General features: G+C 43.0%; 2 long non-coding RNA genes across 2 annotated transcripts; both read left to right on the top strand.

The window, feature by feature from the left end:
- LOC310710637 lies at positions 1–26,559 on the top strand. Its single transcript, XR_014528167.1, has 3 exons — positions 1–49; positions 1,349–1,438; positions 26,453–26,559. It is a non-coding gene; the product is annotated as an uncharacterized lncRNA (long non-coding RNA).
- LOC310710483 lies at positions 2,568–25,213 on the top strand. The gene is made up of 3 exons (XR_014528087.1): positions 2,568–2,672; positions 20,731–20,847; positions 21,376–25,213. It is a non-coding gene; the product is annotated as an uncharacterized lncRNA (long non-coding RNA).

Below are 26,559 nucleotides of genomic sequence, written 5' to 3'. Positions count from 1 at the left end.
GTAACAAAAACAATCTGTGGCAGCTCTTTATGTACCCAAGTACAAAAAGGTAAGCTTGTGGTGCGACATTTTTTGTTGCCGCTGCTCATTTTGTAGTGTATTTGTGCCTTTAATTATTGAATACAGTGGTACCTTGGGTTAAGAACTTACTTCGTTCTGGAGGTCTGTTCTTAACCTGAAACTGTTCTTAACCTGAAGCACCACTTTAGCTAATGGGGCCTCCTGCTGCTGTGCGCCACCGGAGCACGATTTCTGTTCTCATCCCGAAGCAAAATTCTTAACCCGAGGTACTATTTCTGGGTTAGTGGAGTCTGTAACCTGAAGCGTATGTAGCATGAGGTACCACTGTATCTTCTTGGTGTCTGTCATCTTTTAAAATGGGAAGCTTTCAGGTAGCCATAATAATAACTGTGCCTCATAGGCATTTGGTGAAGGTGAAACCCTTCAAAGTGCTTAGCTGTTGGCATTATAAATGTTAAACATGAAGTTTGCGAGGAAGATTTACACAGTATGTGGAAGCTTCAGGTCAATCAGTCTATTCATAACTGGTATACATATTCCAGTAATAGTCCATATGGAGCATCAATGCAACTTATCAGGATGTGGCTGAGGAAGGGCAGGACATTTCTGAGGTTGGGACTGCATGGGCATAACAATAGGAATGCCACTGGTGTGCCCACAGTGCCCAGACCCCACCAAAACCCCAACCCCAGCCCTGTCCAGGTAAGCTGCAGTGATGAGGTGATGGAAGGGGGCTCTGCCTCAACACACAGGCTGCTACTAGTATATTCCCTGCCTGTTTTCTCTGCCCATTTTCCCTCCTATTTTAGATTTTGTGGTTTTGTTGTGTTCACTCAAGACCTTGGGAACTGTTTGAACTTATTTGCTGATGGGAGAAAGTTGTTGCATGAACTGGATGGAAGCATAGGATGGCTGCTTGCGGTATAATAAGGTGCAGCCTTCCCTAACTTGGAGGCTTCTATTTCCTAATACAGTCATACCTTGGATCCAGAATGCCTTGCAAGTTGAACGTTTTGACTCCCGAACGCTGCAAACCCAGAAGTGAGTGTTCAGATTTGCAAACGTTCTTTGGAACCTGAACATCCAATGGGGCTTCTGGGGTTTCAGATTGGCTGCAGGAGCTTCCTGCAGCCAATCAGAAGCCACACTTTGGTTTCCGAACATTTTGGAAGTTGAATGGACTTCTGGAACAGATTTCATTCAACTTCCAAGGTACAACTGGAATCTGTAACATAAAATTGACATTTTTTTTGGAGTTGCCATGTCTTCTTTAATTCTCTATTTCTTTCTACATATAAACTTAAATTTATTTCATCTTCAAACCAAGCTTTCTTTAATGTTTCTCCTGTGGGAGCACTTGTGATGATGAAGAACATTATTTGTCATGAGCTGGAATGAATGCCAGGCACAGTCTCAGGTAAATATGAAAAACGACACCTTTGAACCATCTGTGTTATTTTTATCAGTTCTATGATGGAATACGTATTGCAAAGATAGGTCCTCTCTCAACTCTCATTTATGTTGTCAGATAGGGTCAAACCTGATGTAGAAGCAGTAATTAGATAGAACCTTGTGCACAGTTATGCAGGAATCCTAAAATCACATACACATGCAAGCTCAAAGATGGCCTTTATGTATACCAAAGCTTTGCATAGCAGCCCTTAAAGTATTTTCATTATGCCAAGTGGAGCAGAACTGTGAAACTCTAAATTACTGGGTGACAAAACAGGCACAATTGTGGCAACAAATTTTTAGCTGGACCACCCAAATGGATCTTAGGATGCCATGCTGCTAGACCAGAACCCCACAACCCCATCCTGGCCCCATTGTATGCTGTGCAGTGGCAATCATTCGTCACAACAACTATAGTTATAGCAGGAAAGGGCTGGAGTTCAGTGGTAGAAAACATCCAGTGCCTATAGAAGGTCCAAGGTTCAATCTCTGGTCTCTCCAGGTAGGAATGAAAAAAGATTTCCATCTGAAACTCTGGAGAGCTGTTGCCTATTGATGTAGATACTTCTGAACTCGATGGACCAGTGGCGTAAAGCAATGTCCTATGGTCCAGCATTAAGCCTAGATTGATGGAAAGGTCCAAGGACATCACCAGGATCTTAGATCAGGGTCGGGGAACCTTTTGCTGGGCTCCATTTTCCCTTCCCCCTGACCATTAGACATGTTGGGTGGAGCTAATGGGAGTTGGAGCTGGAGTTCAAAACATCTGGAGCATTAAAGGGTCTCCACTCCTGCCTTAACCCAGTGTTGGAACCCTCCAATGTATTCATGTTTGGAAGTAAGTAGTATTTGTTTTAGTAGTACTTACCTTTCTAAGTTTATGATTGTATCCATAAACTCACTCCTATATTCTACAACTGTGGGGTGCAATGGGGAGAAGGGAGGAGAAAACCAGAGTGTGCAACCAGACCACTGACCTATCAGTTTTCAGAAATTTAATTTCAGAAGTGTTTACAGTCGAGGGGTAGCTGGCCAGGCATGGATACAGTTTACAGGCACTCATTTCATTATTTCGCCTTGAAAAATATATTCTCCTTTTCTACAACAAAATGGCACTTATTTCCAAATGAATGTGTTCCGCATTAGGACAGCAGAAGCAAGCCCCATTTTGTTCCTGTGGTCATGATGGGTGCTATGATGTAAGTGAATTTACAATGTGCAACTTCAGATGGTCAGAGTATTTCTCTTTCTATCAGGGCTGGCAACTTTGGTTTGTTTGTTTTTGTGCTCTGATGTATCAGGAATGCAGAAGAAGGGAATAAGGATGTAAAGCAGGGAATGGGGAGGGGAGGGATATGTCAAGTGTGTGATTCACAACTGAAGCAGCATGCGTGGCCATCTAAAATCTCGCAGCTGCACCATTGCATTCACTCAAGTGTAGGTCATACTGTGTTCAGTGGCACTTACTCCCAGATAAGAGTGCATTGGATTGCAGCATTATGCTTAGAGATGGCAATTTGCCCAAAGTCACTCTATGACCCCTCCAGCCACTGCTCTGACTCCTCAACCCACAGCAACAGGACTCCTTCTACCTGTTACGTACAGACTAGATATCAGGGTAAGCTGCTCTTTTTGAAAGTACTACAGACTATCCCACAGAGTCTAAACTATGAAGGGAACACATTGCTAAATAAGTCCTATTGCATTTCTAATTGCATTTCTATGCAGAAGAGAACACTCATCGAGTAAGCAATTTGGTTTATTGGTTTTTTAAAAGATATTTGCGAAATACATTGCTGGTACTTCCAAAACCAATTCATTTATTTTCTATCTGGACAATGTAACACTGCTGCATGTCAAAGACTTCTGCATATCCTGTGAAGGATGGATATCAGGAGGGGGGTCCTACCTTGGACAGAATTAGCAAGGAAATGGCGGCTGGCAGGGACAGGGGTAAAGAGACAGAGAATGGTATATGCTAGATGAACTCGGAATATTGGATGCTGTGCTTTGGACTAATCATTTGGGACATGTCAAGTTCATCAATTCAGATTACATCTAGCTCTTAAACATGAGTTGGTCCCTCTAGCGGTGCTGTCAGACTAATAGCAATGCTAAGAAAGATCTCTTCCCTTCAGAGATAAAGCAAGCAATATCCAGGCAGAGCAGAACTTTTTGCCCCTCCTTCCTGCATGACGCTGAATTCCATTCTCAGCTCCTTTAGCAGGATTAACCCTTAGCTTACTAAGGAAGAGATATGGTGTGCAGTGCTTGGGCTTTTCTTCTGCTCAGTATTAATTTCCTCCATAAAGTATTTTTTTCTAAACAGAGTCAAACCATACTGCTATGAGTATTAGCAGGGTTGCCATTTGGCTGTTTTTGAGTGATGCGTGACTGCCTCATGACTTTGGCATCAAGAAATGGGCAATTGAAAGTGCAGCACAATTCTAGATGTGTCTTTCCAGGGGTACGAGATGACTCTCAGGGTCTCTTCCAGCTCTTCAATTCTATGACTCTAGGATTTCAGTGAAGGTTGCAAACTAACTCAAAGAAATAAAATTTTACCCAGCTCTTTGTTGAGGAGCTTGCGGTGGTATACACTCCCTTGAAGCAGCCCTGTGAGGAGAGTAAATGGCTGACTTTACCACACAAGACAACTCCCTCAAAAGTATCTCAGCCTTTAAATTGGAGCCTTATACTAGACCTTCACAACAACAAAGCTATGTTCACAGGTGCATCTGCCACTTACAAGTTTTGAATCCAGATATCTCCCCCCCAACCTTTATCAGAACACAACACAGCTGTTTTACTATGTTTACAAATGTTACCACAATGACCACAACTGCCTTTTCCTTTAAATTTGATATTTGGCTTTGAAATAACACACATAATCTAGATAAAGGTTCTTACAAATGATTGTTATTGACTGCTTTGGGGGACTATCCAGTTGTTATTTACGGTAGTTTATACAATTTTTTTACACACTTTCTCACAATTGTTTCCCTAAATATGTGCAAAGAAAAGGTCACAAGTGCACCTTAATCCGCTTATCTTCCTTTCCCCTATCTTCATAGCCCTGACACACTCAATCCAAGCACTGTCTATCTGGCTTTACATTTAAAGTAACTACCTCAAAATAGAAAGAACCCTCCAATGTCTGAGGGCATTAATCATACATCGCTGCTGGCATCCATTCCATTGCAAAATGATGGAACATTGCTAATGGCCCTGTCTCTGATCTTTGCTTTCATTACAAGAACTTCTGGGCTGTAGATGTTCCTTGTCTATCTTTAACAATTTCTAAACATATCCTCCTACATAACTGCTAGCTATAAGCTATGGGTACGATCCAGCTGAAGTCAAGCACTCTTTGGTCCCATTGGAGAGGTTCAGTTACTTGGTTAACTTATGTTAACCACACAGGGAAAGGTTGTAGCTCAGTTGTGGAGCATCACCTACACTATGCATGCAGAAGGTCCCAGGTTCATTCCCTGCCATTTCCAAGTAGGTTTGGGAGAGACCTCTGTCTATAATATCAGAAGGTCATTGTCAGTGCATGTGGACAATACTGAGGTGGATGGACTATGGGTCTAAGGCATTTTTCTGTGTCTCTATTGAACACAGTGTCACTTTAAAGTGCCTAAATTTGACTCAATCATGCTCCGTGATTCTAAGGCTGAAAGGCACTGCTTATGGTACATTTTATACTCAATTACTTTTCAAAGCGAGAAGCATTGCCTCAGCAAAGGGTGGAGCATGGGTACACAAAAACTGCTCATGATAAAGGTAAAGGTAAAGGACCCCTGGACGGTTAAGTCCAGTCAAAGGCAACTATGGAGTTGTGGTGCTCATCTCGCTTTTCAGGCTGAGGGAGCCGACGTTTGTCCACAGACAGCTTTCCAGGTCATGTGGCCAGGACGACTAAACTGCTTCTGGCACAACACAACACCGTGACGGAAACCAGAGTGCACGGAAACACCATTTACCTTCCTGCCACAGCGGTATCCATTTCTCTACTTGCACTAGTGTGCTTTTGAACTGCTAGGTTGGCAGAAGTTGGGACACAGCATTGGGAGCTCACCCCATTGCATGGATACGAACCGCCGACCTTCTGATCAGCAAGCCCAAGAGACTCAGTGGTTTATACCACAGCGCCACCCGCTCCATGCTCATGAAAAAGAGGGCCAAGTGTACAATAGTAATGAAACATGTACCTTAAAAAAGCACTGGTGAAATGTGCATATTTCAGACATAGGAGACGCCAAAACAAAGAATTTGGGGACGTATCAGCATAATCTGGAAAGCAACGGAAGTGGCATTTATGCATATAAATAGGTGTTTTCACCTCCAGAAGCATTCCTCCCTCACCTCTGAAAAAGGTCCTCCGTAAAGTCAGGGGTCATTCCAGAATGGCACCCTGCGAAATGCAAGGGTCTGGCTCTGGAAGGGAATATTGCCTTCTGCATCTTTTGCACAGGTGGAAGGAGGGATCCTGCCTTATTTTTAAAGTTCCTAAAAATAGTTAAGTGTTGTAGAATAATAAGGAAAAACCAAATGGTCCTCCCTGCAGTCTCTGCATGCCAATAACACCAGTGTGACAGGCACAGCGTGAGTTACAATCTTAAGATTCATTACAGGGCTCCTTTTCATCAGGCACCAAACTGGAGTAGTGTGTTGCAGAAAGCTTAGTGTGTGTGCAGCCACTAGACATTTGCTCCTGCTGCTTAAAATAGAACGTCTAACTGCGATGGATTAATCTTCCTTTGGCTCTGGTTTTGCTTAGATTACTGTAGCTGCTACTGTCTGAAATACCGCTGTACAATACAAGTATTTCACATAAGTCACTTAACATACTGTCTGCAAAGACCGTGTATCTCCTCTGAATGTGCCAACCTTATATATCTATCTATCTATATGACAGAGGAGGAGGTTCAGCTGTGTTTTGTAACAATTACATTAAGCATTTTCAAGGTCAGATCCACAGTCCAGCTAAGGTGAAATAGTAGGATTTTAAGCCATTGTAGTCCTAGTGACGTTAATGGGACTAAATTGGTTTAAGAGCAGAGACTTCAGCATAATAATTGGGAATGTGGATTGATCTTGTTAGTTGCCTCCATTAAATTAAAGCTTTATGTTAGATAATGGCATTATACAAAACAAACAAACAAACAAACACCCGAAGAACATTAACCTGCAGTCATGGAATCTTCTTTTTCTATGCATTGCAGACCTGGGGGTTTTCCCAAAGTGCTTTGAGTCTTTTGAATTGTGCTGAATTTTAGTGGTTGGTGATAAACTGATAGTGATTTGAGCAGGGTCAGGAACTTGTGGACCTCCAGACATTGTTGGACTGCACCTCCCATAACTCCTGACTATTGGCCATGTCGGCTGGAGATGATGGAAGACAGATATAAATTACAGCTGAGAGGCCTTTAAAGAATCTCTTCTTAAATCATCTCAGTTTAGGGTTGAGCAGTGATGTGGCAAAGTTTGCGGATGACACCAGATTGTGCAGAGTGGTGAGGAAAAAAAGTGATTGTGAGGAGTTCCAAAAGGATCTCTCAAAACTAGGTAAATGGGCATTAAAATGGCAGATGTGATTCAATGTAAACATGTGTAAATAACAACAACAACAACAACAACAACAACAACAACAACAACAACAAATTATTCCTATGACCTGCCCATCTGGTCAGGCCTCCCTAGCCACTCTGGGTGGCTTCCAACAGAATATTAAAAACACAATAAAACATCAAACATTAAAAACTTCCCTAAACTGCCTTCAGATGTCTTCAAAAAGTCAGATAGTTGTTTATTTCCTTGACATCTGATGGGAGGGAGTTCCACAGGTGGGTGCCACTACCGAGAAGGCCCTCTGCCTGGTTCCCTGTAACCTCACTTCTCACAATGAGGAAACCGCCAGAAGGCCCACGGCACTGGACCTCAGTGTCTGGGCAAAACGATCAGGGTGGAGATGCTCCTTCAGGTATACTAGGCCAAGTAAATTTGAGCAAAATATTCCCAACTTCACTATACTCTTATGGGGTCTGAACTGGTGGTGAAGGAAACAGATCTTGTGTATGGCTCAATGAAACTGTCAAACCAGTGTGTGTCAGCTGCAAAAAAGATAAATTCCAGGGATTATTGGGAAGCTTACATTCTCTTAGTGACAACACTAGAACCTGGGGTCTTCGAAAGAAGCTGAAGGTTGGAAGATGTACTTCTTCGGCCAGCACATAGTTAATTTTTAAACCTATCCAGTTATTTATGCATTGTTGTTGTTGTGTTTTAAAACCATTTTAGCTGCCTCCATTATATGTTTGTAAATTACCTTGATACACATGTAGATTCAGTTGTAGTAGCAGTAGTAGTATTAATAAATTCATAAGCACACGATAGAGTAATGACCAACTTAGATGACTTTAAAAGGGGATTAGAAAAAAAATCATGGAGCTTAAGGCTGCCCATGGCTTCTAGCCATGATGATTGTGTATTACCTCCAGTAGGAGGGCCAGTATGCCTCTGAATGCTAGATTCGGTGGAGCCCAACTGGGGAGGATGCTGTTGCGCTCATGTCCTGCTTGCAGGTTTCCTATAGGTATCTGGTTGGCCACAGTGAGGACAGGGTGCTGGACTAGATGAGCATTTGGGTTGGTCCAGCAGGGCTTTTCTGAAGAGCCCATGGGCAATGTTCAACTAGTTCAGCCCACCAGGGCAAGGATTTCTGCTTCCCCTCTCTTCTCCCCCTGCACATACTCGGCACTCTCATCAGATATACAACAGAGGGCTGGAAGAGCCCGAGAACAGGAAGGAGGGAAGAGAGGGAAGAGAGGGAGAGAACATTCCCTTGTGCAAGCAGAAATACCTGCGCTGTCCGTGGAGCTCTACTTTGGATACAACCCAAGGGGAGTCATGTAGCAGGGGCAAAGGTGGCAAATGCTCCCGCCTTTTATATATATATATATATATATATATATATATGCAGGTTTTGGTGTCTTCGGGTGTCTTCCCGTGTAAGAGTTGGGGTGTCTAGGCGACGTTTCGACGAGGTCTCACTCGTCATCTTCAGGCTGGTGCTTTCGGCTTCTTGTTACTGGAACAGAGCAGGATCTCAGTGTTTGAGTTCCTATAAATACTGTTGAGGGGGTGTGGTGTATAGCCTCCAACGTTCTGGGCAGAGAGGAAGTTCCCAGGTTAGTGTGCCTTTTCTTCTTTTGTTCCTTAATTACTTGAGGGATATCTTGAGTGATTTCTTGAGTGATATTCTGAGTACCACTTAGGTGGGTCATTAGGTGTGGATTAGTTGCTAAAGCTTTCGTGTCTTGACCTCTTGAGCTTGTGAAGAGTTTTTCTGAGAAGATGGCTGTACTGCACTTAGTTGTGCTCTGGCTTGGCTTCGTGTATAGGGGCGAGCTGTGGTTTTGTGCCCTGTGCCAGCCAGATCTGTGTAGGGATTGCAGGGGGGTGCAGCATCCGGAGGTGCCACTATGGTTTGGCTACTGGATGGTGTCTGTAATTTATCTGTGGAGAGGGTCTGGGTTTGGGTCTGGTGTGGTTGATTGGTGATGGCGTTCTGTGTGCCTCTGGTTCTGGTGTCGGTTTTTGTGGGGAGGGCTAATTTCCAGATGTCTGGCAGGCGGGACGTGTCGTCACGCTTGTTCATGTTGTGAGGGTGTTTCTCTATCTCGATGGCTTCCATGATTATTCTCTTGTGGTGATGTTCCATGTTAAAGAGCAATTTGGAATCTGCAAAATTAATTTCGTGTCCTGTTTCTTTCATGTGTTGGAAAAGAGAGGAAGAGAATAATCATGGAAGCCATCGAGATAGAGAAACACCCTCACAACATGAACAAGCGTGACGACACGTCCCGCCTGCCAGACATCTGGAAATTAGCCCTCCCCACAAAAACCGACACCAGAACCAGAGGCACACAGAACGCCATCACCAATCAACCACACCAGACCCAAACCCAGACCCTCTCCACAGATAAATTACAGACACCATCCAGTAGCCAAACCATAGTGGCACCTCCGGATGCTGCACCCCCCTGCAATCCCTACACAGATCTGGCTGGCACAGGGCACAAAACCACAGCTCGCCCCTATACACGAAGCCAAGCCAGAGCACAACTAAGTGCAGTACAGCCATCTTCTCAGAAAAACTCTTCACAAGCTCAAGAGGTCAAGACACGAAAGCTTTAGCAACTAATCCACACCTAATGACCCACCTAAGTGGTACTCAGAATATCACTCAAGAAATCACTCAAGATATCCCTCAAGTAATTAAGGAACAAAAGAAGAAAAGGCACACTAACCTGGGAACTTCCTCTCTGCCCAGAACGTTGGAGGCTATACACCACACCCCCTCAACAGTATTTATAGGAACTCAAACACTGAGATCCTGCTCTGTTCCAGTAACAAGAAGCCGAAAGCACCAGCCTGAAGATGACGAGTGAGACCTCGTCGAAACGTCGCCTAGACACCCCAACTCTTACACGGGAAGACACCCGAAGACACCAAAACCTGCATTCCTGTACCCGTGAAAATCTACGAAAACGCATATATATATATATATATATATATATATATATATATATATATATATCAGGGTCAGTCCTTATTTTCTAAGAAATGCTGCCTAAATTATGTCCAGAAGTATCACTTAGCTTGCATTGGCTCTGGCATCTTCTGATTACACTACAGTATATAATGGGATTTCCTCCCCCGCCCTTCTTTTTGCAAATGCTAATAGTTTTGTTAGTGAAAGTGCTGGACTTCTCTCCAATCTAGCTTTGATGCTAGATTACTAAGCAATAACAAGGAAAAAGTAAACAGGGGATTTGCTGATGAATTGGGCCATTGGCCAAAAATAGTACTACATTAAGAGTAAACCTAGTTACTATAGCAACAGAAAGGGAGGGGATGTACCCAAAAGCTAGGGCAGGGTGACGAGACACTTGGAAAGTGCAGAATCAATAGGGGCACAGGAAATAACCAAAATAAAGAGTGTGTGATCAACAAAATAATATATCCCCCCCCCCCCAAGAAGGCCAGAATATGTATTCTCTATTCACTGTTCATGGAATCGTTAAGCTGATTTGTGCAGCTTTGCAATCAAAAGCCCGGGAATTGAATCAATTCCCTCAAGGTAGACAATAAGTTATGCATGTCATCTTTAAGACCTGGTCCAGAAGCAGGTACAAGCGATAAATTATATAAGACAAATTGTATCTGGGAACATATAACACAAGCTGGCAGAACACAACATGTTTTTGTAATCCAGGTGTAACCTTAGAAAATGTCATCCCAGATGTTCAGGGATTAGTGGACTCAGGGCTAATTCAAAGAACAGTCTGCATATAATTTAGCATTTGGCAGAGCAAAGGTGCACCAATTTATTGTATATGTGCTTATTTATTTATAATCTGTTTTTCTAAACACAGCTGGAGGTAGGAATCCTCAAAACCTGGGGCATCCTCTTGTGTGAGAGGATGTGACATGCAGGCTGTTGAATCCAAACCCAGAAGTTTAAACTTAATTAAACCAAAGTGTAAATGGAGCTTTCTGGACATTGTGAACTGTGCAGTTCAGTCGAAACAAGGCAGTAATACACTTGATGAAAGAGTAGCAAAAAACTACCGGAGAAGTGAACATAAACAAAGGCACATTGAATAACCACATAGCACAGAGCTCAGTATAATAATAATAATTTTATTTATTCTAGTCATACCCCACCCATCTGACTAGGTTGCCCCAGCCACTCTGGGCAGTTTGCAGCATATACAAAAACATAATAAAACATTAAACATTAAAAAGTTCCCTAAACAGAGCTGCCTTCAGATGTCTTCTAAAGCTTGTATAGTTACTTATCTCCTTGATATCTGATGGGAGGGCGTTCCAAAGGGTAGTCACCACCACCGAGAAGGCCTCGTGAGAAGTCTTGTCACCTTCAGTGCCATTCGGGCATCACAGGCTTCCAGTAAGATAAACAATACACAGTGGCAATCTGTGGGCCAAAGGCTGTGCTCCCCCCCCCCCCGGGGTACTCAAGGGTACGCAGTACTGGCACCTATTTTTCTAGAAGGTAATGTTCATACTCATTCTATGTGTGCCCTGCCATGTTGAAATGCACTAATCAGGAGCAAAACCTATAGCATTAGCCTGCCATGGTATGCCTTTTTTGGTTATCAGTTGCTGGCATGCTATATATGCATGACCATGAGGTAGTGGACCAGGGTCGTGAGGGGTGAAAGACCTGTTACTATTTCTGTTCTAGGATCCCTGCAGGGTCCCTGTCTCCAGTGTCCTAAAAGCACTCAATCAGCATGAAAGGGAAGCTTTTTAGCCACTTCATGCTCCAAGCTAAACATTTAGGAACACACACACACACACACACACACACACACACACACACACACACAAAAAAAATAAGGTCCTTCAGTTTCAACAGACTGGTGTGCAAGTTCTGTCACCTGCAATGGAACTACACAGAAAACATAACTTAAGTCACTCCCAAAGAAGATACTGGAGGACTCTTTGCAGGAGTTAATACTTTTTAAAAATCCTTTCTGAGCTGTATGGTATCTTTGTTTTTCTGTCCTTCCAGGCTGTGATGCTTCATAGTACACATTTGTGATTCTTTGTTTTCTTTCTTTTATTAGGTTTGCAATTTTAAAAAACATCAAAACACTCTCTCTCTCTCTCTCTCTCTCTCTCTCTCTCTCTCTCTCTCACACACACACACACACACACACACACTCCAAAACATTTACCATGTATGTGCACAGAAAATAGTACATCTGAAAGGCAAAATAAGGAGATCTGCATTTATCATTGCAAAATTGCTATTATTCTATAATTATAAGATTATTATATAATCTTAGAAAGTTGTCTATGCTTAGAAGGGGCATGCATTTGAGTGGGAGTAGTTGTAACTGTTATGAAGGGAACCTGCACTTATGAATTTTCCACTACCCTACTGCATATGTACACTGGCTGATGGATGTAACATGCACACTTAAACAAATAAAGGGTATGTGTGGAATGTTTGCATGAGTAAATGCTTTCCTTTCAGCACACATAATATATAAAGCGGGCTTTGTGCAACGTGTAAGCAAGACAATGAAAAGAAAGAAAGAAAAAAAGAAAGGAAGGAAGGAAGGAAGGAAGGAAGGAAGGAAGGAAGGAAGGAAGAATTTCATGGGAAGATATACAGTGGTCCCAAAGCTCCTAATGTCTTGGCAGCAGTGACTTTTTATTTAAATATGAAATGTCACCTTTCCTTCCATTTAAAATTATTCCTAGTGACTTCACATCCCTGCCTTCACTTGCAAGCACTTTGTCCTCTTGGAGCTGCAAGCATCTCCCGGAGCTCATTCTGCCTCTTTGCACCACTGCTGCCCAACAGCTGAACTCATTTGTAACAAGCTCCTATTTTCCAGTTTGATGTTGCGCTTGAATATTCCCCCTGGCATCTCCGCAGGCACAGCCTGCGTTCTATGATCTGAGCTGCAGAGTTTTTCCACTAGCATAATAACATGCAAAGTATGGTCTGGCGGGTGTCTTGACTTCACCCGTGAGCCTGGAAATGTGATTGATGCACACACACAGCTGAGGTGGGGATTAATTTGTCAACCTGTGCTGAGAAACATCTACAGTGCACCACGGAATAGCTTGCCAGAGACAGGAGGGTGAGGCTTTCCCTGGGCCAAAGCAAAATGTATCTGCTATGGCAATAAATAGCTCTAATACTCTCACTATGACGTTCATCTCATTCCCACAGAATGGCTGTTATTAATTATTGTGTATTAAACACCAACTGTGTGCTTGACCCTGTAAAAGAAATGTTCTTTGCCAAAGGAGCTTATTAGCAAAGGAAATACATAGCCAGCACACACAGAGGGAAATTTTAGCTTTTGTCATCTAAGGCATAGTAAAAGCAGCCTTTGGGTGGAATTCAACAGTGCGCTAATAATATTGTTCTGTCAGCACAAGCATTTCCATTTGCCAGACATAACCATCTCCCCACTCCTCTCCTGAATGCTGTTTGGGGGTTCTCCTGACCCTCCAAACTGGATTTGGAGGAGGTGGGTGGGAGAGGAGAGAAGGAAAAATTCTTTTCCTCTACTGCAGGTCCTTGGGCTGGCTTCCATTAGCCCACTTGGTTAGCTGAATTGAGCAGTTTGTGTGGGAAAGCTGGGCTGCCCAGGGATTGGGACAAACCATTGCCATATCCAATATGCACCAAAGAGCAAGTGGTTCTGGCTATAGGACCCATATGATGTGTTTCATTGGTGCAACACCTTCTTGGTGGGGAGGCATTTCTCAAGGGGCAGTCAATGTCCTTGCACATACAAAACTTTAATGGCATCTTTCTGAATTGCTAGCTGATTGTGCAGGTGGAGCTTCACATGGTTCAGTGCTCTTCTGTGATACTCCACCTGCAGAGTAAAGTGATACAGTTCAGGAGAACATATAACACCTGGACCTCTGCATTTGTAAACAAGGCATAATTTGACACTGTGGACTCCTCCTCCAGTACAACCTCTTCTTTTTTATTTATTTATTTGTTGAATTAGTTTACTGCTCTTCATCTGAAGATCTCAGTGTGTTTCACAGAATGAAAATATAAGATAAAAGCACAAAATACATAATAAAAACAAGAACAAAACAATACCCCTGGCCACAAACACATTTAAAAGGACATAGGATGTTAACCAGCCAAAGGCTTGGTTGAAGAGGAATATTTTCACCTGGTGCCTAAAGATATATTAGGCACCAGGAGAGCCTCCCTAGGGAGAGCATCCACAAAGGGGGAGCCACTGCAGAAAAGGCCCTTTCTTGTGTTGCCACCCTCTGGATCTCTCATGGAGAATGCACACAAAGAAAGGTCTCAGATGATGCTTGCAGGGTCTGGATAGAGTCACATAGAAGGAAGGCAGTCCTTGAGGTTTTGTGGTCCTGATCTATTTAAGGCTTTATAGGTCAAAACCAGCCCTTTGAATTGGGCCTGAAAACTAATTGACAGCCTGTGTTGTCAGGCCAGGATCAATGTAATACGCTTAAACTGTCTTGCCCTGGTGAGCAACCTGACTGGTGAATTCTGCAATAGGCAGGATGGAGAACTGGGCCACAACTAACAAAATGAATTTCAAGGGAGCTAAATGTAAAGTTCTGCTGTTAGGTAGGCAAAATAAGAAGCACATAATGGGGGACAACTGGCTTGTCAGCAGTACATGTGAAAAGGATCTGGGTGGCTGGTTTTTTTTTTTAGTATATTGCAAGCTAAATATGAGTCAGCAGTTCTGTGTGTGAAAAAAAAAGAGGCTCTCATGAGATTCTAGATGACATCAACAGAAATATGATGTTCAGATTACAAGACGTATTGATTCCACTCTTGTTTGCTTTGGTCAGATCTCACCTGGAGTGCTGTGTCCAATGAAAGTACAAACTGGAATGTGCCCAGAGGAGGGTAACACAGATTGTGAATGGCCTAGAGACCAGTCCTAGATTTCAGGAACTGGGCATGTTCAATCCAGAGACAATTAAAAGGTGATATATTAGCCATCTCCAAATATCTGAAGGGCCATTACAGTGGTACCTCGGGTTACATACGCTTCAGGTTACACACTCCGCTAACCCAGAAATAGTGCTTCAGGTTAAGAACTTTGCTTCAGGATGAGAACAGAAATCTTGCTCCGGCGGCGCAGCAGCAACAGGAGGCCCCATTAGCTAAAGTGGTGCTTCAGGTTAAGAACAGTTTCAGGTTAAGGACAGACCTCCGGAACGAATTAAGTACTTAACCCGAGGTACCACTGTACACTGATAATGGAGCAAATTTGTTTTCAGCTGCTCCAGAGAGTGGGCCCTGAATTTACAGGTTTGAAACATAGGAAATAAGATTTCAGCAAGCAATTGAAGATGGTGGACTCTCTTTGGTTAGAGGGTTTGCAGCTGAAGCTGGATGACCATCTGGCAGGGCTGTGATTTCCTGAATTCCACATTATGCCAACTCATATATGTGCATACTCAGCAGCATGCAGATACTACTATGGTTGACTAGCTTCCACACCTTAACCGCATATGTGAGTGGCCTGATTGCATAAGCAATGCCACTTCGGAAGTATGCGCTCACACTTAGTGGCCACTTCTCTTTCATGGACACACACACAAAAATCACAACTGGCATACTTCCTGTTCACAGAAGTCACGTGTGAGCTGCTCTTGGTAGCCTTGACATTACTCTCACATTTGACCTATCTATAAACATGGGTGGACGGTCCTGTACAAATCTGTGTTAATAGGAGGTAGGAACATAATAATTGGCTACAAACCTGCCAGGTAGGGGGTTATCCAAAAGTCAGGAAATAGGGCTCCATTGAGCCATGCAAGCAGCAAAATGAATAATCCTCCAACTTTGGAAAGCCACACCAAGAGCAGAAAACTGTATACAAGAATGTCCCAGGACATTCTATACAAGATCTCAAAGTAGCTGTTTTACTACAAAGGAATTTCAGAAATAGTCTGGAAAGAGAAGCTGCTGAATTGCAACTCATTACCAAACTTAAAACCATGGAGAGACCTGGTCTGAACAAAGACATTGGATTCTTATCTCATTATACATGACTAAGCCATTTTTCACCTTCTCACCCCTTGCCTTTTCCTGTAAGATCTATTGCAGTCGTTAAGAGTTGTCAACACGCTCATCTCAGCTATCTGCCAATCACCCATTCCCACCACCCTTCTGAGTAATACCCCTCCCCACCTTCTCACTATATAGAAGGATCTGGCAACTTCTGTTTCAGTGTATCTGAAGAAGTGTGCATGCACACGAAAGCTCATACCAAGAACTAACTTAGTTGGTCTTTAAGGTGCTACTGGAAGGAATTTTTTTATTTTTGACTATGGCAGACCAACACGGCTACCTATCTGTTACTGTTTTATTGTAATGATGTGAAACCCCTAATTAACTATAGCTAAAAAAGGGAGAGGTTTTGGCACATACCATGCCTGTGTAAAAAGAGATCCATCAGGAGCAACAGGCATAATTGTTGTCTGGGAGTGATGCAGGACTAACAATGTAAAGATGGATTAATAATAATAATAATAATAATAATAATAATAATAATAATAATTTATACCCCGCCCATCTAGCTGAGTTTCCCCAGCCACTCTGGGCAGCTCCCAATCAAGTGTTAAAAACAGTACAGCATTAAATATTAAAAACTTCCCTGAACAGGGCTGCCTTAAGATGTCTTCTGAATGTCAGGTAGTTGTTTATCTCTTTGACATCTGATGGGAGGGCGTTCCACAGGGCGGGTGCCACTACCGAGAAGGCCCTCTGTCTGGTTCCCTGTAGCCTCACTTCTCGCAATGAGGGAACCGCCAGAAGGCCCTCGGCGCTGGATCTCAGTGTCCAGGCTGAACGATGGGGGTGGAGACGCTCCTTCAGGTATACAGGACCAAGGCCGTTTAGGGCTTTAAAAGGAATCACTTAAAAGGGAAGGTGGAAGGGAAACTTGTTCAGGTAAGGCTTAATAACGGAGGAAAAAACTGGGGAAAGCAGAAAGGATTTAAGTTATACAAAGGAGAAGAGGACTGGGCAAAAAAACACTGTGATGCTTGGGATTCACTTGAGTGCCATTTAAAGATCCAACAAGAGAAACCTTATGATGAGTAGGAGTCCTGACCTTTCTCAGAAGCGAGGGATGTATCAGGTGCACTCTGAGATAAGAGCATGCTCCAGGATCTGGAGGGTTCTCTTTGCAAAGGAAAACTTCACACTGAAGCTAGGTCTTCTGATATTACACTGCTCATGTCTGTAGGCAAGGGGTTTCCTGGGTTACTGGGAGTGCTTGTACAAGTAAAAAAAAAAGTATCTGAATTGTCCTTTTTAGTAGACAAATAGGCTTGGTCCAGAGTCACCAGTATTAGGTGAATATAGTTTGAAAAATAAATAGATGATAGGCTTTATTGTGGTGCTGTGTGTGGTCCAGAGGGCCATGCAACAATACTGGGATGAAGGTGGGCTCTCAAAAAGGCAATACTTAGTAAACAGTGCCTATAGCCATCTTAAAGCGAGTACACCCTTTTCAGTAAGTCTGTGTGGTGTAGTGGATAAAGCATTGGCTTAGGGCCAGGGAGTCTGGTGTTCAAACTCCTACTCATTCATGAAGTTCGCTGGGTGACTGTAGGCCTGTTATTCTCTCAGCCTAATCTACCTCTAATCTACAGGGTAGTTGTGAGGGTAAAATGAAAGGGTGGGAAATGACCATAGATGGTACCCTGAGCTTGTTGTGGCAGGGGTGACAGAAATAGATAACCCACCTTTATTTTATTATTGCATTATCTTCCACTTTCTCACCAGAAACCCATAATAGTATAAAACAATTATTTCTGTTACACATGTTATCATCAACCCTGTGAGGCAAGTAAGGCAGGGGGGAGAGGGGGAGGGGGAGAGAGCTGGCAACAAATTTGTGAGGTAGGTGAGGCTGAGAGATTGTGACAGGCTCAAGTTCACTCCATAAACCTTTTGGCTGAGTGTGAATTTGAACCTGGGCCTCTCTGGCCTTTAACACTCTATGACCCCAGTAAGCAGAACCAGTAAGAGGCTCCCACGTCAGTGGCTGAGCCAAATTCAATTCCTGACTCTGAGCCTGATACTAGTTATCAGGAGACTACTGTATCTGATCCTGAACCGCTTCCCATGGCATCAGAACCTGTAGAGACAGAGTCAGGACCCTCATGGGTGCCTTCCCCTGTGCCTGATGAACCGTGTGCCTCCCAAACCACCTTGCTAGCTCAACAGTGCATGGAGTACAAGAAAATGCCTGTACAGTGGTACCTTGGGTTAAGAACTTAATTCGTTCTGGAGGTCCATTCTTAACCTGAAACTGTTCTTAACCTGAGGTACCACTTTAGCTAATGGGGCCTCCCACTGCCGCTGCGCTGCCAGAGCACGATTTCTGTTCTCATCCTGAGCCCGGCCTTGGCTGGGGAGAGCAGGGTATAAATAAATTATTATTATTATTATTATTATTATTATTATTATTATTATTATTAACCCGAGCTACTACTTCTGGGTTAGCGGAGCCTGAAGCATCTGTAACCTGAAGCATCTGTAACCTGAGGTACAACTGTATTCAAGTCAGAGCATTGGCCCTTTAGAAATTCTGCTTCTCAAAAAGGAAGCAGAGCTTAGGAAAGACAGACTTGGGGTCACAGACTTAGCTTGAGTGAGTTGGTGTGAGTCGCTCTCCATGGTGCTGCCACACTTCACCTGCCTTGCTCCGTCGAACCAGAAGAGGACACTCTAGCTACAATGCCACACTAGCTCTCAGTGATCTTTCCCAGCCCAGCTGCTTGAAGTTATTTTTGCCGAATATGCTGAAAATGTAGCCTGGGACTGTTTTGTATGGGATATTCAACTAACTGAATAAGCCAGCACAATAAAATGGATTATTATCACCAATCATCATCATCATATTTTTTTAATCAGCATCAAAGCATAATATAAATATGTTAGGTAGCCCTTCCCATTTTGTGTATTTGGGTAGGTTTTACCTAATGAGCCACGTCAGCAGAAGCCCTCATCAAGGACTTCCACTTGTGCAATGTGGCATCCCCACCCAATTGGCTCAGGGAAGGGTCAGAAAACAGCCCCTCCCCGAATAGAGCACAGGGGGCAGAGAGGGGGGGATCATTCTGTCTAAATATTCATCATAGTGTGGCACTGAATTTTGCCCTGTGTGTTTTAAAATCAGCGCATCTCAGAAAGTAGGTTTGACATGAATACTAACAAGTTCCATTAGAAATGGTAAATTTCCTCCATTTAATTTGCATTGGCCACTTCCTCCAAACACCACTCATTAAGCTCTGGCAACTGGGTTTCCTGGCTGTGGGTGCTCCCCAAAGGCCTTGCTCTCCAGCGATGTACGAATGCTGCAGACACTGCAGTTCAGCAGAGCTCACAAATTTATATGTGGAGTTTAAAAATAAATGATGTGTCAAAGTAGGGTCAGTTTCCCTGTAGGGTGTTTATGGCAAGGAAAAATAATCTCTTATCTATTGTTCATTTACTTTCAGGGAATTAGCTCTTCGGGTGTTAATTCAAATAAATAAACTGAAGGTGATAATGGCCGAAATAAGTTTTCATGCTGCTTGTAAGCAAAGGGACATCGAAAAGCTGCTGTGTTCTTTTAAAAATGCATAGTTAAGGTTTTATTCAAAATGCCATTAATGTTTTAAAGAGCTGGCATACAACAAATCATATGAGACGTGCAGCTTTCAGCCTTATGAAATTTATGGACAGGCTATGTTGAAAAATGAAAGAGAAGAAAAGACAAGGAAGGCACTTAGATCTGATCTTGTTTTTGAAGCAAATGCTGTCATTACACTCTGTTTTAAATTGTAATACAGTTTTTGATGGTCTGAGATCAAGCTCCGAGAGCCTTCTGGAGGTTCTGTCACTGCGAGAAGTGAGGTTACAGGGAACCAGGCAGAGGTGCCTTCTCAGTAGTGGCACCCACCCTGTGGAATGCCCTCCCACCAGATGTCAAAGAGATAAGTAACTATACAACCTTTAGAAGACATCTGAAGGCAGCCCTGTATAGGGAAGTTTTAAATGTTTTATTATGTTTTTGTATATGTTGGAAGCCACCCAGAGTGGCTGGGGTAACCCAATCAGATAGACAGGGTATAAGAAGTAAATTATTATTATCGCTATTATATAAATCTAGGAGTAGCACTAGTATTAGCCATCTAACAGCCCTGTTAATCTCAAGCATATGCTTAGCAATGGGGGGGGGCATAAAAAACATCAGTTAGGGTGGTTTGATAAGAGAGATGCGTCTTGTGTTGGTTGCAAATTCAAAAAAATACAAAAAAAAGTCAAATTCTAGGTATGACAGGTTTTACACATTTATGTACCTGCTATGTGCCAGTCCTTAAAGATTCTCTAAATATGTTTGGGCGTTTGAAGAAAGCAAGTGTGTGTGTGTGTGTGTGTGTGTGTGTGTGTGTGTGCGTGTGTGTGCATGAGAGAGAGAGAATGAGAATTTGCAGTTTCAGTGCCTTCCCTTAATGGAATGATAGAAATGTAAGCACATTTTTTTATTAAAAAAATTAAAAATTAATTTTAGCCCTAGGATTTGCATTTCAAATCACATAATAATGGAATAATTTATGAGCCTCCTTTAGTAGTCTGCATGGAAAGATTAAGTATTAACCACTTCCATTACTTTTATCATAATCTAGAATGGCTCACTCAAAATCACATTCCTTCGCCGCAGTGTGAAAAGCTTTCAGTGCGTGGCTGGAAGGTTGAAACGATGAAACAATTGCTGACGGGTTTCAGCATTTGTGAGATCACAAGTGAGTAGCAATGGCCAGCTCAAAACTTTTTGCTGGCTGAATAAAGGAACAGACCATGTCATTTCCCATATGCAGAAGCTGGGCAGAGTAGCACTTAATTCTTACTTCAAGACTCATGAAAGTCCTATGCTATACCTGAGAGAAAGAAGCTGATTTTAAGGGATGTAGGGCACACCTGACTCTCCAGCATCCTGCTGCTGATTTGCAGCTCCCCAGCATCCGCTGCCTGAGGCAGCTGCTTCATATGACCAATGACCCATTTAGCCCAGCATCCTGTTCTCACCGTGGCCAACCAGATGCCACTAGTAGGACCCAAGCACAAGAGCGCTCTCCCCTCCTGTGGTTTCCAGCAACTGGTATTTAGGAACATTACTACCTCTAGCTGTAGCAGCAGAGCTATTGATAGCATCGTCCAGGTCTTTATGTGCAGTTATCATTTGCCTTCCTGGAACCGCTGGCTCACAAGTTACTCTGGGCCTGGAGCACATTATAAGTTTTTTTTGTGGTTTTTTTTTTTTTTGCATTTAGAAGTATATGTGCATGAAGCAGAGACATCACCTTGCCAACAAAGGTCCGTATAGTTAAAGCTATGGTTTTCCCAGTGGTGATGTATGGAAGTGAGAACTGGACCATCAAAAAGGCTGATCGCCGAAGAATTGATGCTTTTGAATTATGGTGCTGGAGGAGACTCTTGGGAGTCCCATGGACTGCAAGAAGATCAAACCTATCCATTCTGAAGGAAATCAGCCCTGAGTGCTCACTGGAAGGACAGATCCTGAAGCTGAGACTCCAATACTTTGGCCAACTCATGAGAAGAGAAGACTCCCTGGAAAAGACCCTGATGTTGGGAAAGATGGAGGGCACAAGGAGAAGGGGACGACAGAGGAAGAGATGGTTGGACAGTGTTCTCGAAGCTACCAGCATGAGTTTGACCAAACTGCGGGAGGCAGTGGAAGACAGGAGTGCCTAGTGTGCTCTGGTCCATGGGGTCACGAAGAGTCGGACACGACTAAACGACTAAACAACAACAACAACAACGTGCATGATTTGGTTTCTATCCATACTTTTGTGCACTGCCCTGGAATCTTTTGGATGAAGGGGTCTTTAAGAAATAGTTTTTAGAAATAAATGGAAAATTAAATGCAGATTTCGTAGCTTATCTCCCTCTCCCCCCCCCTGCCCATCACCTCTCCAACCCCCAACCCCCAGTTTGCTTAACATCCAGTTTCATGAACACCTGGAAAACTTGCTCATGGTTTTATGGCCTTCTGCTTTTTCCTAATAACAGTGTTGCCTGACTGCAAATTTGGGGGTTTTCCTTATGGACTAACTTGGCTTCTGATTTTGTTGTGTCTTTGTGTGTGTTAACATGATGATTCATCCTGAAATATCCACATTTGGAGGATGCAAAGTGAAATCTACATATTCTAGGAGCCAACCAAATGATGACACATTGCACAGCTTTAGGATTGCTCTTTTACAAGTCACACCGAGCAGCTCTAGCTGTGTGAGGAGCCTACAGACTCTTACCCTGTGGCAAACTGAGCTGCACCAAGGGGCTACCTCTTCCTTGCTCCCCTTTCCCTGTGATTTGGGGGCTACAATGGGACCCTCAGCTTGCCACATTCTTGGTGCCAAAGAGCTTCCTTCCCTGTGATCATAAATTAAATGGTCCTCTGTATTTATGCTATGCAGTGTAACAAGGAGAACAGAAAAAAACCCAATTAAAAAAACAACACACATTTGCAGCTGTACAACCTTTATGAACTGGAATAACTTTATTCCCTTCACACTCCAGTGAAACAATACCTTGACAAAATGATTCATTGAGAACAGATGCTGGCAGTTTGACTGAGGTGCCTGTAGCAAGTTTAAGGGCAACTTTACATCTATCTGATCTAAGGCCTTTGACTACTGGAAAAGCCCTCTGTCTCTTTTCTAAGTACAGCATGGAGAGGCAGCAGAAGTGTTCTGATTAATTTTTATAGGGGTAAAACTGCTGCAAGCAGAGAACCTGTTCCATCAGAGGAAAGAAAAGGAAAAGAAATAAGAGTGAGAGAGTCGTGTGTTTTAAAGGGGTTCCTGAATAACTTTAGTTGGTGTTTATTGACTCGTTAATGGATGGCAGTGGTACCTTGACTTTTATATTTAATGGCATGATGAAAAAAGATGTTCTTCAATAGGTGCCACAAAGGCATTGCAGAAGGGGTCTGTCTGATATGGGACAGGAGTGCATTCAAAAGGGCCAATGCCACCACACTAAAGACCTAATTCCTACACCAGAAGATGGGGCTTGCCTAACACCATGCAGGATTGAGTTCAATAATTGTGAGGCCACTGTTAAGAAGGCCCTGTTCTTTGCCTGACAACCTAATTGCCTTTGAAGGTGAGCACTGAAGCATGCTGCCTTACATGGATCATAAGACATGGGCAGCTGATATGGGTCCAGGTGATTCTTCATGTCACCTGATCCCAACCTGTTTTGGCCTTTAGAGGTCACTGCTAAGCACTTTGTATTGGGTACTGGTGCGACGTGTGCAATATAGGTGTAATACGCTCCAACGTCCTAGTTGTTTCCTGGGCAGCTGCATTTTATACCAGTTTAAGTAAAGAGCCATCTTTAAAGGCAGCCCAATTTAGAACACCTTCCAGTCTGGGAATAGAGCCCCAGAGAATAGAGCTTTGCATGTTAGATACATTTAACACCACGTGTATACTGAACCTCGGATGACTACAGCCTGCAGTGTAGCTCAGCTAGGACCTTCTCCAGAGAATTGATTTACAGTATGAAACATATTTTGGGTCAAAACCAATATGGACACTCATCCTGCAACTGCATGGAAGAGGAGAATAACATTCTCACATTGCATCTTCCAGTTGTCCCCCCTCGAAATCTGAGCGACAGAATAAGGAAAGGCAATTTTTCTGTAAGAAAGTTGGGTTGTGCCCTCAATTTGGCTGAAGCCCAAAGCTTGAACCATATTTGGCTGATTTGGGCAGAGAGATCCTGACATCAGCTAAGTTGGATGGCAACAACCCCATATCACCCTGCAGAGAAGGTGCTTGAGAAGCAGCACCCAGGAGGATTAAACCTCCTATTCTCCATGCAGCTGGAGGGGAGAGATGCAGTATCTCCTCCCCCCCCATTTAATTTTGGTTTGATAAACATTAGCTCCACCCCCAAATTTATTCACGGCCAAATCTGGATCTGGTTTATCTCATCTCAGCCTGGATTGAATGGCTGTGTGTGCTGACCTCAGCTATTTAAGAAAGGCCTGTCCATAAGCCCATTCCATTGATCAACATCCAAGGCAGAGAGCCATGTCCTTCTCTTGGCTTCCCCATGCCCTTTGTCCACTGAGTTTTCATAAGATGATATAGCATATGTACCTTAAATGGCAACATGAAAGGGAAAGGGCAGAATTCAGCAGCTACCTTGTCCAGCAGAAAGATGCAGTAGCAAGGAAAGTGAAGAGGTCCTCTTGACTTCTGCCTGCCACACAGTTGTGATAATGGCCAGAGTCTTTCTCGGGAATAAAGATGGCACCCCCAACCCCAGGAAAATCCCAGAATAGACCTTAATATGAGAGTGTACTTACTCCCTTTCACCTAACCTTTGGCATATATTTTTAAAAGCCACAAGCGCTTTTATCAAATTAAACTCTGACCTTTTAAAATTAAATTAACCTCATAGTGTAAATCAGATTAGACGTGAGACAATCTCAATTTATCCTGATTTCTCCCCGATTATGTGTCACTAAAATCCGCCCTGTTTGAATTTCACTTCCTTTGGATGACCTTAAGAGAATTAACCCAGAATTCTCCTACGATGCCACACTCTTGCTCACTGCATTGAAAAAAGAAGGGGCAGGATATGTCCCCCTCCTGCTCCTTTCTAATTGTACTGATCGTAATTGTGTGAACAAACAATTCTACATTGTTGTTCTGACACTGTGAAGGATAGTGTAAACCTCACAGACAAATTCTTTAAAATCTAATCAGGTGATTGAAGGGAGACATTTAGACAGGATGACTGATTTTACAGAGCCATAAACTAAGGCCAGAGATAACATGTACTTATCTTGCTCTGAGAATCTGCCTATAAATATTGTTTTATTAGTACGATTGCTGAGGAAGACTTGGATCAACATGCATTGCACACATTTTTATCTTTTTCGATGCTGCAACTGAGTGAATCTGTGAATATTGTCATATGATGACTGATCTTATTTAGGTCACAGAAATGTATATGACCTGCGTTTTGGGTCTTGCAGCTGATTTGAATACCATTTCGAGTATTGCTAGTTGGCATTGTAAAGAGATGCATTTTAGATAAAACAAAATAAATGAAATAAATAAAATAAAATAATAAAATAAAATAAATATGTTGCATATCTTTTTCTATACACTTATTCTCTGCATTGTGGGATGCAACCACAACCCTACCCTCCAAAAAAGTAACCCCAGAGAGAATTAATGCACAAAGCTACCCTTATCTATGTCCAAACTGAGTTTGTCTGCCTAAGATGCAGATGGCGGAAAACCTTCCTGCCAGGTTTTGTAGCACTGCATGGAGGACCGTTTTGCTGGCTGATGTCAGCAGACTAAAGGTTAAACTTCGCTATAAATTAAACATTACATTCAAGCTAAATATAAAGACCCTTATTTTGAATTATACATACAGGAAAAGCTATTGCTCTCTGGTAAAATTTGAGGGCAAAGTAAATACAGTCATGGCTTGAAAAATTTACATTAGTTAAGGAGTTTCTTTTTTGGCAGTGTCGCTAGGTATAAACAGAAGACAGTGATGGCTCCAGGACTGAAGAGCCCTTGCCATGCTGTTCTCTTCTGGGCTTCTTCCTATGAAAGGGAGCTCCTCTGGTGGTTTACCTCTTGGTGGCAGAAGCAACATCAAGCACAAAGTATCCCACAATTCCCTCAAAGTAGCAATGTTCTGAAGGTGCAGAGGGAAATGTAAATGGTGGCGCCCAGACCCGGGGGGGGGGCCTACCATTTTTATTTCTCACAATGTCCCAGAGCAGCATAAGGAAATTAAAAGGGTGATGAGCCTACTGCGGTTGCAGCCTAAGAATGGGGCATCCTGGTGCTGGGCCTAGAAAGAGATACAAGCCAACTGTGTATTTGTAGGGTATCAGCTTATATTTTCTCAGTTTTAGCCCTTCACCAACTCCCTCAATTTTGTTCAGCTATTCTGGTAAATGTGATCTATTTGTGCCAGTCAATGATGCCCAGTTCATGCACTTTCCCCTCTGAAGGAAATTGCCAACATTTTCCAAAGCTAACTGCTAGATATTGTATCATGCCAGGTCTCCCTGAACCTTTGTCAGGAGGCCACCCATCAGGCTGGCCCTGCTGACCTAGACTGGGACAAAAAGATGACCAGTGTCATGTGGTGATTAGTGTGTTGGACTAGGATCCTTCAATACTGATATGGTCATGATGAGAAACCTGCATTTACACAGAGAAGCTGTGGAAGTGCCACTTCCCCTTTGCATAGGCACATTCCACAAGTCCTACCTTAGCTGTGTGCACATTTCCCTAGTTCTCTATTTTTTGTTTATTTTTGAAATGCTAATATTCTCAGGGCCTCCTTGGTGGTTGCTCCCAGACTTTGAAACACCCTTTCCACAGAAGCTTGACTGGCTCCCTCCTTGTTGTACTTCTTCTAGCAGGTGAAGGCTGTTTTATTCT

The sequence above is a fragment of the Podarcis liolepis genome, assembly GCF_965112155.1.
Source record: "Podarcis liolepis genome assembly, chromosome: 1".
Taxonomy (NCBI): Eukaryota; Metazoa; Chordata; class Lepidosauria; order Squamata; family Lacertidae; genus Podarcis; species Podarcis liolepis.
This window is presented reverse-complemented; position numbering and strand designations above follow the sequence as displayed.